The sequence below is a fragment of the Macaca fascicularis genome, chromosome 1, assembly GCF_037993035.2.
Source record: "Macaca fascicularis isolate 582-1 chromosome 1, T2T-MFA8v1.1".
Lineage (NCBI taxonomy): Eukaryota > Metazoa > Chordata > Mammalia > Primates > Cercopithecidae > Macaca > Macaca fascicularis.
In genome coordinates, this window is record NC_088375.1 from 75,980,382 (window position 1) to 75,989,550 (window position 9,169).

The following is a 9,169-nucleotide window of genomic DNA, read 5'->3' on the forward strand; positions in this document are numbered from 1 at the left end:
AAGTTGTGTGGTTATAAATAGATAGAGGCAGCTGATTAAGAAGCGGGGGGAGTGACTTTCTCTGGGCTCTTACGGATCAATCACCGCTAAGGGGATCCAGGTTGAGGGGAAGGAAGAAAGTAAACCGCGGGGCAGTTTGGCTCAGTGAAACCCAATTCCTTCGCCCCAAAGCTGTTGTGGCCAGACGTGCGCGATCCTCTAGACCCAAAACAGTTTTCGTCAGCAAGGGGTCATCAGCAGAACCGAGGAGACGGGGTGGGAGGTCTGGCCGGTCCGAAATAGGGGAGAGGTGCGGGCTCATCACTGAGGCGGTGGTGCTCGGCTTACGGTCTAGAGCCTTGAGGCGCTCCCGCGTGAGCCCCGCGGCTTCCAGTCCGCCCTCGCCTGGCCCGGCGAAGGTCGCTCCCACCTCCCCGTCCCGTCCCGTCCGGTTCGGTCCTGTCCCGCACTTTCCCCCGCAGGGGGCCCAGGTCGAGCCGGGTCAAAGCCGAGCTCGCAGCGCCGGACCCCTCCCCGCTGCCCGGGGTGCGGCAGCTTCCCTCCGCCCAAATGGGTGGTGTCTCTTCCATCACCCCTGCCGCGGCTTCCCAGCCAGAGTCGCCCTGCGGGGCGAGGGAGGGTCGCTCTTCCGCGGCCGGGGCCTGGGAGTGCCAGCGCGCCCCCGAGTGAGCGGGTGGGGACGGCGCGGAGCCACTGACCCGCTGCGCTCCCTCCAGTCCCGGGTGGCGCCGGGACCAAGAGCGGCTCCAGCCCGCGCCCCCGCGGGGACGCGAGCGGCGTCTCAGGACCGCACCTCGCTGGGCCCTGCCCTGTCCCGCCGCGTTGCGGCCTCTCCGCACCCCACGTCCCGGGAGCCGACCGGGAGACTCTCACGGCGGAGTTCCACAGACCTCGTTAGGTTAAAGGAACCTCGCCTTGCCCCCCACTAATCGACTAGAGAGGGAGGCCGGCGAAACAAAAGCCGTAGAGGAAAATTAAGCGACTTCCCACTCGGCGGGGAACTTGGAGGTGGGGGAGCGGGGAGCGGCGCGGGGCGCAAAGAGAAGGAAGCGCCGAGATGGGTTTCCGACGAACCCCGGGCAGGGGGAGGTGGGGGTCTGCGGAGGAAGAAAGACAAACATCTGGGGATCGGACCATATGCCGGAGCTTTGTCTTGTCCTTCAAAGTTCGGCTGCCCTTGAAGTGATTTGTCAGGCGGCCCACGGGTGACAGGGAGGATGTGCGGCGGGGAGCGGGGGCGGGAGACGCCAGGGGGAGCGGAGAGGGCGAGAAGAGAGGGGAGGAAGGAGGGACGCCGACAAGAGGGGGAGCAAAGTGACCCCGCCGCCCGAGGAACGGCAGAAACAGGGATCGCGGAGGTCCGAGCCCGGGAGCGGAGCGCTTCCCGGGGAGACGCCAAAACGGCGAGAAAGGAGGAGCGGGAACGCAGAGGTTAAGGGGAAGGAAGGCCGAGGAGAAAGAGCCAGAGGACTGGAAGGAGGAAATAGAAGGGGAGAAGAAACTGAAGATTAGTCGTTGAGGTGTATTAAGAAAGAGGGCATGTCGCCTATTTTAGGAAAAGTGGCTTTGAGCTCACCCCCCACCCTTTTTTCTTTCTCTTTTGCCCGCCAACCGCTGAACTGATTAGACTGTAATTAAGGCCATAAAGCCCTCAGATTATACACCTGTTTATTCACTGAAGTCGGGGTCTCATCAAGCAAATTAGCTGCTTCCAGGCTACACATTGGGCCTGGAGCTTGCCTGATTAATGAAGTTTATTGGGAGCTGTTAAAAGCATTAACTGGAGAAAATCTCAGCAATTCGTCATATTTAAGGGATGGAAATTAAATCTTGCTATGCAAATGAGAAAAAAATTTTAAACCATCTTTGGGGGTTACTGTCTGCATATTATTTTGCTTTAAAATTCTGTTCAGGAAATAGGAGTTAACATGAAATATTATTTGCACTTAAAGTTATCAAAAATATTGAATCGCACCTTATGTGGCATCGTGGAGAGAGAAAAAGAAAACAAGGAAATTCCCATATAGTCCGTTTCCCAGTGCAAAGAATTTTCTAAGACACCTAATCACAAAGCCAACTTTCATGAGAAACCCAGTTTTTAAAATTAAACTTAATGTATCCAGCTACAGAATGAGATTTGGGAGTAGTCCTTCAAGGGGTTTAATGTTTGATGGTGGGTTGGGGGGACGATGAAATCAGCAGATAGAGGAGGGGAGTTTATGTAAGTGCCCTGAATAAGGAGCACATGTGAGAATGGCAGACAAGCAGTAGAGTGGCAAGAAAAAGCACCCAAAAGGAATCAATACTCTCATAAACTGGCTGTAGAAAATGTTTCTGTACAGTGTTTTTAACTGTAATCACTATGGTTCTTTGGACAGGTCGGGGAAGGTGTGATTATGACAATAAACAAGGGAAGTGAGGGAAATATAACCAAGTGGAAAAAGGAAATGGAGTGCAAATTGAGAACATAATCCAGAATTTGTAAAGTATGTATTTACTTTAGATGCTGCTTGGTAATATTGCCACACGAATGTTTATTAATGGTTGCAATTATAGAAGTGACGGGAGAGTGATTTCAGTACATTAATTATGCTTGAAAAAGGGGGGAATCCCTTTTCTATGAGAGTAACAAGTGTATATACAGATGCCTTCTATTTCAACAAAATATTGAAAATAAAAACGTAGTGAATAGATTATTTTAGTTAACGAAAAGTTTATTGTAATGCCAGTCTTTCCAGATTTTTTTTTTTAAGTCTTTTCTATTATTTTTTCTAAGGGCATTTTAGATACCAGTGGAGTTTGTTATGTCTGACTAATATTTGTTTCAGGACAGTGTATGTTTTATAATTTTAGTAAGATATATAAAATAGAGTATATGAAATAGAAACTATGAGACAAAAGAGAGGGGCATAGCTAATAGAAAATTAGGTAATTTTAAAGAAAATTTATCTCATAATAGTCACCTCTAATTGATTCAGTTTTAAAGTATTTTATAGATTTTTATAGTTATTCTCACTAATACTGTACTTCAAAATTGATTTTCTAGTTAATTTTAAATTTTATTTTAAAATCTTAAAGCATTGAGATTTACTAATTTATCTTACCTTAATGAAGTTACTTATAGTTGGCTAAAGAAAGTCACAGTGATCATTCATATTAATATTTCTATTTTAAAGGTTCGAAAAAATTTTCAAATTTATACATTTCTCCCCTTTGGTGTGGGTATAATACAACCTTGTGAAACTGAAAAAAAAAATGTAAATGTAAAGTCTACAGAACCCAACACCACCACTTACAAACATAGATAACCTTGAAAAATAGTCATTTGTCTTAATCTTTAAAAATCTTTAAATTATTTATTATCTCCTAAAAACATCAATATATTCTAAATTTGAAACACAAATTCCCTTTTGTTTCTATAAATATTATGTATTAATTATAAAATTATTATTTTAAACAAAGGAACTGTAAGCATTTTTATTTTAATATTAGAAATAAAGTCATCTAAAATATAGTTATTGGTAAGGATGAAAAATTCTTGATACGTGTATCTGATCTATTCTTTGGATTATTAGAACACATTTTATACTAAACTAATTATTAAAGCGTTATTCGGTAAAAGAACACATATGTAAATTAAATTCATTTTTGTTCAAGCAATACAAGTTTTGAAAAGACCTGTTCCTCCTATAGTTTTGAAGTAACTTGAAGAACAACAATTATCCTTTGTGCTGAAATCAGTCGTTTATCAGGACTTTGCTTTACTTTTAATATTTAATTTAAACCTATAAATGGGAGAAGAGAGATGAGTAAATTATCTGAGGGTATTTTAAAAATACATTTGGCTGTAAATACATTTAAAAATATTTCATATCTCATATTTTTAAGATTAGAACATTTTAAAGTGATCCTATGCTGATCTTAGAATACTTGTCACTGTGGTATCCAGTGTCTAACGGTTCATTTAAAATATGGATATTTTTGTACAAAGATAATTTGCCTTTAGAGTGTACAGTCATACAGTGTGGGCTTCTGAGCTACTAACTAATGGGTATCTGTTATTGTCATTTGTATTTCTGATCTCTAGAGTGATATGGATAAAGAAGGTCAAAATGGTCTCTGATGAAAAGAAACTTTTAAAATGCTTGGAAAAGTTAATGAATTAGATTTCCCTGCACTTGAAGATATTAGGATTGGGAGATCAAGACTCCCATCAGCCAAATCAAAAATATTCACAATTGACAGGAAAACTCAAAGTTTCTTTTTCCCCACCAGAGAAATGTCTCCCACCACCATAACTAAACAGTGGTAAGTCATAGAAATGATTACATTAACTTAAAGAGAATTTATCCTAAGCAATAAACTTTAAGTGCACACAACCTAGTTTTTATTTTATTTATTTCATGTAGTTTTTCATAAGTGCTTGAAAATACTTCTTGTAAAAATGTCCTTTTTAACTTTATAAAACTTGTTTTCTGCTGTGGATAAAATTACAATGTAATAAACTATAGTTTTTTTTTAAGTCTTTGAAGCAATAATGAAAGTTCAATGAAAAGAACATAACTAGATGAGATGTACAACACCCCTTTCTTTTTAAATAGCCTTTAAATGATTTACAAAATAAAAATGCTAGTTTGGTTTGCCTTAAATAACCAGTATTTGACCAAATATTTTCTGTGTTCTTAAATGTTCAAAATATTAGCATATAAAAATAATTCTATGTGTTCTTTAGGATCCACTGCATTTTTATCAACGCCTTCAAAAATGCAGTGTTCTAAGACATAATTTAATATGATCAGTTGGTTTTAAAAATGCATTCTTTAATTTTTATGGAACAGTATATGAAATAAAGAAACATGGCATATGCCTTTGAAGGTGAGTCAGGATTTCAATAATATTCAGTAGGTATACTTAATATACTACATTTCATATTTTGGGTTCTTAGAACTGAGAGCTTCTTTGTAGAAGCTGATTAAATTTTAGAATTTATAGTTCGAACCTGTGTTTTGGTCATTCTAATACTGTAAAATTATTAATGGTAAAATAGATGCATGAAGTTAATAGTTGATAATATTGTCATTCTCAACCATGCAAATATTGCTCAAAATGAAATATGTTTTACTGTATATTTCCAGGGCAACCTTTCGAGTCTAGAAAGGTCAGTAACAGGATTTTATTTTGATACATGATATGACCTAATTATTTCACATGTTGCAGAAATCCAAAGTGGGTAGAGGGTGCCTTTTTTTTCTTTGAGGTAAGTCTAAATTGCAACAGCTAAAATGCCTTCCTATAATTGTAATGAGATCAGTGGGTTTCAAGTATGGAATGAATCAATTATTGTAAGCAAAGCCACTGCGTAAATCATGGAATGGCAAACCAACCTCAGGATTATAAAACGAATCTGTGACAAGTATTCAAGGTTTCCACATAGTCTCAGTAATGAGAATGAAGTACCTACTATTAAGGGAAAGCAAAGTTTTATTCACTTGCTAAGGAATACATGCATATTTATTAAAAGAGGTCAGATGGAATGAAGCTTTTTAAAAAGGGTAAGCAGCATTAAAGATAGAAATCTATGATACATATGTATAGTTTATATTAAAAACAGAAAGATGCCAAAAGCACATTGAATGAAATGAATGAGACATAACTATACTAATTGAAAAATAATAAAGTAGTTCTTTGTATTTTTATTTTAATAAAACTCTTAACATCAACAACAATCAAAAGATTATTATAAAAGAAATCAGGACTACCACAGTCAGTCTTAGCAATTCTTGGAATTTGATGTCTCTCAACTGGGAAGAATAATAGAATGTAAAGTTTTAACAGAAGTGAACACAGGAAAATGTCAATTGTATTATTTTTGATACAAAAATACAGTCTGCCATAAGGCAGACAGATTCTAAAAGGCTTGGGAGATTTGGCTTAAATCAGATAGTTCCCTCCTGCACACATTCCAGCAGTCTCCTTGCCTCTTTCTTTTCCTTTCCTTTAAGATAACTGTATCACATTAATTTGCTGTAGCTAGTTGTTTAGTAGCTTTACAATTTACCGTTGTAAATGCCAAGTCAGAAATTTAAAGGATAGTAGTATGTTTACCAGTTGTTGCCAATTTACTAACACTTTAATGCTTATGATAGGGCGTATGTGGTTTTTTAAAAAACATGTTGAGTGATGCAAATAGAATATACTTTTTCCTGGCCTTTCCTATTCCAATTACATAATTCTTGAAATTATTTAAGTTCTGTACTACCTAGAATCAGATATTAATTAAACTAATAAATATTAAACTTAAAATCTTTTTTTAAAACGTAAAATCTTAATACACATAAAAACTTTAACACCAAAGTTCTTCAATTACTTTTACATGTTGTTTCTTATATTTCTATTAATGTGTTTCAGGGATTACACACAAATAAAAACTATGATTCTTTAAAAACATGAACTAAAGTCTTACACTAAATTAAATATTCACAATAAATTATTCACCATACATTATATATAACTAAGTGAAAAGATGAATTTGTATTATAATAAGTTTGTGCATTGGGGTGTAGCATATACAAAATTTTAAAAAGTATAATACTCTGATGTTTACTGTTTTCCATTTAAAATTAGGTAAATATGTTAAATTATGCTTATGTCTCAAATAAGATTATTAATTTTGGAATAGATGTTGTAGATATTTGTGCAAAAACAATACCTATGTAACAGTTAGCTTTTATGTGAAAAACATAAAAATATTTAAATATTTTCTCACCTGTTTTTTTTGTTTTTGCCAGAATCAAAAATAAAACGTATTTGGTATTCTTAAATTATATGTTGTTTCAAATATAGCCATATTTTGGCATGTATGTATGGCATTTTTATTTTAAAAGGAGCTCTATTATTGATGTACATGTATAAATGTAAAGAGATATCTCAAAATATGAAACTCATTAGTGAATTGAAAATCGGCATACTGTAAATAGAAGCTGTAAATGTATGTCTGAAGCAGCTAACATCAATGTCTGTGTATTCATATTCAAAGGCAAGTTTTTTAATCGTGTGCTGGAGGTGAAAAACGATTTCAGAATAGTGAACATTTACAAATAAAAACGGTGTTTTCTATGCAATGAAAATTCTAAATTTGCAGTGAAAGTCTGACATCTGGTGGTCAGAAGGAGGAACATCAGAAGAGGAGGCTATTGTAAAATTTCTCTTGCTTTTCATAAAATAAAAACCAAACTAAAACTTATGAGAAATTCTTCCTTGTTAAAAGACGTTTTATATAACATTTACATCTTCTCCTAGTGATTTAATCATGAATCTTCTTTCAAATTTACATTTCCTAAATATTGTTTGTGTTAAAGATATATTTTCAAGAGGATCAAACTATTGGTCAACAGATATTTTTCAAATAATAATGGATATGCATTTTAAAGGAGTTTAATATGAATCAAATTTATCCAGAGAAAATTCATTTTATATTATACTCTTGGAATCAAAATGAACCTTTTCTGTATCTTCCCAATAAACAAATGAAAGAATTAAAAATTCACAAAGAAATTTAAAGTCATTTTTAGCAAAGAGCAAGAATACAACAAAAATGTTCTAAACCTTTGAACTGAAAGGCAATCCTACTTCCTGATAAATATTAAAAAGGTAATTCATAGAACCAAACAATTGATAAGTAATTACCCTCAACCCATCATACTGTTTTGTATTAAAATAGTTCAGAAGAATTGTAGAGTTAATACAGCAAACTCTGTCCTAAGGCTGACAGCCTACTACAGTGGAATCTGTTTATATTAATTGAAATTAATCATGCTTAAATTATGCAGTAAGTAAATACCAATAACAATTTCAAAATAAAATTAATATTTCATAAAGTAGACTTTTCTAAAGTATTTCATCATTTTAACATGTTCCTCAAATAATTTTTTAAAAATCATTATACAAGAATGACTACATGCTTTTTGTTTACTGTTAAATTTCAAAATACAAAACTAAGAATTAATACAGAATTGGGTATCCTCTTCTGCATATTCAAAGTGAAATGAAGCTGCCAGAGGGGGAAGCTTTTGCATAATTTATGTTCCCTAAAAGATTTGACCAAACAGTGTGAACATTGTTGGGAATTGTAAAAGCGTATCCTGGTTATTGCCTCAAATTCCCATTTTGCTTGGTGTACGTAGGCCGTCTTAGTGCTAAATTTGTTGTTGCTGATTGTGGCTCTTTGATGTCTTCATCCAAGAGGCAGCACAACACTCAGAATAAAGAATGCTGCTGATATATGAAAAGGTTCCTGTCATTGCAGAGTTTCATAAATCCTTCTGCACTGGCAGATGTGCAGTAGTATCATAAGATCAACCTCTGGTTGTTCCTGGTTTCCTTATGTTTTAAATTGAATTAGTGTATAGGGTGGACGGTCATACTGGGTTGGTTTTTGGTCTTCCACGTTGATGCCATTTGTACAGTGCCAGAGATTAATTTGCTGAATGAACTTTCAGAAAGGCATTTCAGATGCTCAGGAACACTCAGTAGTGTTAACTGCAATCAAAGACATAAAACTGCTTCTATTAATTTATTCATGCAAAGTTGATTATTTCCACAAATTGAAGGGAGTCTTACATTGCCCTATTCTTACAGCCCAGGTTATTTTAGGAGTGCTTATCAAATAATGACTGTAGCTTTTCCTTTAGAGATGTTTAAAATTCTTATATATTACATAATTATTGATGTGATTATTTTAAAAACTGTCTCTTCAAGTGCTTTGAAGATAGGAATTCTTTCTTAGCAGAGACTTATAAGTAATGCAAAATAATTTCAAAGCATTTTAGAATAAAACCAACTCCATATGTCCATTAACAAATGTTAGTATTTATTTTCCTCATCAAAATTGCCAAATTTTCTTTCTCATAAACATTAATATATTTTTCTTTCTAGAATAGACTTTTTAAGGCCTCTTTAGGTGGGGAACATACGTTCTTTCCTTATAACACCCTGCTGATCCTGATGTGAGCACCTTGCTGTTTACACAGGTCTGTGGAAAAAGGACGGTATCAGTTTTTCCTCACCTTTGATTTCTCAGTGCCTGGCACACAGTAAAGTTTCAAAAAAATTTTTGAATGAATAAATTAACGAATGAATACAAAAATGCTTTCATTTTTTCCCCTCCAGT

At 36.1% G+C, this 9,169-nt stretch overlaps 1 long non-coding RNA gene across 1 annotated transcript; it reads left to right on the forward strand.

Annotated features, from left to right (window-relative positions):
• Positions 1-589: 589 nt before the first annotated feature.
• LOC135970129 (uncharacterized) lies at positions 590-4,377 on the forward strand. The gene is made up of 3 exons (XR_010585619.1): positions 590-1,008; positions 2,379-2,486; positions 4,088-4,377. It is a non-coding gene; the product is annotated as an uncharacterized lncRNA (long non-coding RNA).
• The last annotated feature ends 4,792 nt before the right edge of the window (positions 4,378-9,169 follow it).